Source organism: Saccostrea cucullata, unplaced genomic scaffold (genome assembly GCF_032062105.1).
Source record: "Saccostrea cucullata isolate Sc308-1 unplaced genomic scaffold, CSIRO_AGI_Scuc_v1 ctg7180, whole genome shotgun sequence".
Taxonomy (NCBI): Eukaryota; Metazoa; Mollusca; class Bivalvia; order Ostreida; family Ostreidae; genus Saccostrea; species Saccostrea cuccullata.
The window spans coordinates 10,908-14,313 of NW_026928188.1; the positions used below are offsets into that span (position 1 = coordinate 10,908).

Sequence of the window (3,406 nt, forward strand, 5' to 3'; positions counted from 1 at the left end):
AAAATTGAATATTGCTGTTGCTTAGCAACCATTTAAAGGTCATTCAACACAAATTTGAACAAAAATAATATGTGGATATTGCAATTCAGTATGATGCCTTCTAAAGAGTAAATTCATAATTTTCTTCTTTAGCATCCATTGTTACAAATTTTAGCAAGAAAGATGAAAAGTTTTGGGAAAATTTTCTAAAATTATGCACTTATTTGACCTTTGACCTCCAAAAAAAAGTGAATCTAATGAGGTCAAACTTTAAGACAATTATCTGATGTATATTATTTTCAGTATCATTACCCCACATTTGACTTTACAGTTTAATGGAATGCATAAATGTGTGTGGGATGAGCAGAAAACAAGAAATACTGCCTGAAAATTGAAAAAATACTCCGTTGCTTAGCAACCTCTTTAAAGTCATTATTTGCAGAATTGAAAAAAAAGTTTATGTGATTAATGTAATACAGGAAAATGCCCTCTTGTGGGTTTATTCTGAATTTCCTATTTCAATGTGTATCACTGTTCATTTTTAACTTGAAGATTAAAAAGAGTCAAAAAATGCAATAAAATTCTGCACTAATTTGACCTTTGACCTCAATTTCCACTAGCAAGGTCAGTCGTGAGGTACCTGCATAGTTATGAAATATCATCTCCAAAAAATTCCCTACAAAATGGTATACATTATGCCTAGATTGCTCTTTGAATAAAAAAGTTATAAATTGATTTATAAGGATATGTCAATAGGTTTGCAAAAACGCTGAAAATGTGCCGGTAGAGAAAGGGTTAAGGTGAAATAGCCCTCTGCTCCAAATTTCATTTTTTTTATTCCAAATATTGATTTTCATCAACAACAATAGCAATAGATTCAAATGGAAAATAGTTTAAATATGAAGCGTTGCTTACTTTTTCAGAAATGGATACTCTGTCTAACCATGATGTGAAGAAAATTTGACATATGGTAAATAGAAAGATCAATAATTTTTTATCTCACAACAAAATTAAAGATATGAGGTACTGAGTATATACATGTATGAAAATAATATTTACTATCATACAGGTCTATCTAATTCTTATTAGAAAACAAAATGAAGCGTTAGTTTTTAAATCAGAACATCAAATTGTTTTCTGTGCTTGTAAAAAAAATATGCATCCATCAACAAGAGTTATCGTCCCATTATTGATCTTGAAAATATTTTTAGTGAAACAAAATATTAATTAAATGTTTATAAACAATTCTGCATCTAAAGACTTAAACGTAAAGAGATAAAAAGATGTCAATTTACACAGTTTAAAGGAACTGAGTATAGATGTTTTAGGCATCTACTTATTATCTCAAATGTTCACATAAATAAAACTAAGTCCATAGCTAGACTTTAATTTGTAGGTGCTATTTTCCTTATGATTTTCGTTCTAATGTTTTCCACGTCGTCCAAGAAAAATGAATCTTTAAAAAAAATAATATTAAGCTTAAAAATAAATCATTCATTATTAATGACTTAGGCCTACTCAAAATTACTTTGTAAGCCAGGATTAAATTTTTCTCAAAATAAATTCTGGGAAATCCATTTGCTATTTAAGGGCATAAAATAAAACCCATCAGTATGTCAGTCCTATTCTCTAAATCAAGCAATATAGCCAATTCCTGCCATGAGAAAGATTGTCCTAATTATTTTGGTTGTAGTTTTACTAGTTAACTCAAACATTCCACATGGACAAACACACAAACAACACAAAGGTAAGAGTTGAGATGCACTTATATTTTCTTAATATCGATCTTTTTCAGCAAATGCAATTATATCATTCAACTACTGAATGCCAATCAAATTTTTTAAAAAAATTGATGAATACGCATGTAGTATTTTATTTATTTGCTAATTAAAATTGTAATCGTAGGATATATAGCCGACAAACTCATTAAATCTTTAATAAGACGTGTACTGTGGAGAACTTTGTAAAGCTTAACTACATACGAGATTCGGCAAAATGATTTATGACAAACAATAGTTTTTGTTTGTACGTATAGAAATAATAAAATTTAATGTACAAACTAACAATTTCTTTGTAGTTCAAAGAAGCGCCGCTTCATCAAAATCTGGTAAGAGGCCTAAACTACCCGGTGATGCAGTTTGTTCTGGTTGTAAATACTTGAACAAGACAGATTCAGTGATAGGTAATATTTTATTTGCATTGAAGTACCTTTAGAGGAATTGCTACGGTGATGTCGTGTACATTTCCATTTGTTAGAGATGAACTTCTGTTCACTTTATGTTGTTTGAAGAAAAAGGCTTAACATCCGCAACCATTCTTTCTAAATTACTGCACTCCTAACAATGATTTGAACATAAGATTAATTAAAATGCCGTGTACATGGACAACTGCTTTTGAAATGCCCGTTTTATTTATTATAGTTCCGAAAGGTCCTTTGCTGCAATCTCGTAAATATTTCAAACCCAAGGACGATGTAATTTGCGCTGCATGCAAGAAATTTCACGGAAGGAAATCGCCAAAATGTAATCTTTTTTGTTTCACAGCTGAAAGTTTCATTTAAAATTTTTCTCCAGATATAGCCTGTTAATTGATGTACACTAAATGCTTTTCTTAAATATGGTATCATTTCGTATAAACCCTTAAAATTCATTTGTGTTTGTGGAACTTTCAAATCAAAAATTTTTATCTGTAATAATTGCTGTTTTCTATATTTTTTTAAGAGAAAAAAGTGCCTCCAGGTCTCATCTTTCGACATTTAATGAAAAACTGAACGTGAACACTGAGCTCACAAAATGATAAGCCGGCAAAATGGCATCATGTAAAGAATTTTTGAAAGTATCATTAAATTTTATTCAATGGTATAGGAAGAATTTCGGTTAAGAGGTGGGTAACTCTCAATTTTATAGAAGGAATAACAGTGTACATGTTTTGCTATGGGAAACCCGAAATGTGTGTCAGATCTAAAAGTAACCAGAAGTCTCTCTCGAGACTGAAGCTCTACTGGTTTGTACTTATAACAAAGGAAGAGAAAAGTAGCAGTTGGGACTTGAAACTTTACAACAGCAATAAACAGAATAATTATCCTTGATTGAGTCTCTTTTTATGGCAAGATATTGCAATAAGACTACAACTGTAGGAATAGCTTTTAATAAACTTTTATTAGCATAACAGTATTTTCAGTTTTAGTTACCATGGCAATATCATTTATAAAAAAATATATATATTTTAAAAAAAAACAATATAGGCAATTATGTATCTCAGTCTCCTTGTATGCCACATTATATAATAATCAAAGTAAAAATGTTGTTGGATTTGCAGAATTTTTCTATTTTTAGTAACCACGGCAACAATGTTCATCGAAATCAAAAACCAATAAACAGAATTATATATTTTAGTGCAGTCTATTTGTATGCCACGTTATATTAAA

The 3,406-nt window shown here is 29.8% G+C and overlaps 1 long non-coding RNA gene across 1 annotated transcript; it reads left to right on the forward strand.

The window, feature by feature from the left end:
* The first annotated feature begins 1,617 nt into the window (after positions 1 to 1,617).
* LOC134276698 (uncharacterized) lies at positions 1,618 to 2,612 on the forward strand. Its single transcript, XR_009994108.1, has 3 exons — positions 1,618 to 1,726; positions 2,057 to 2,161; positions 2,400 to 2,612. It is a non-coding gene; the product is annotated as an uncharacterized LOC134276698 (long non-coding RNA).
* The last annotated feature ends 794 nt before the right edge of the window (positions 2,613 to 3,406 follow it).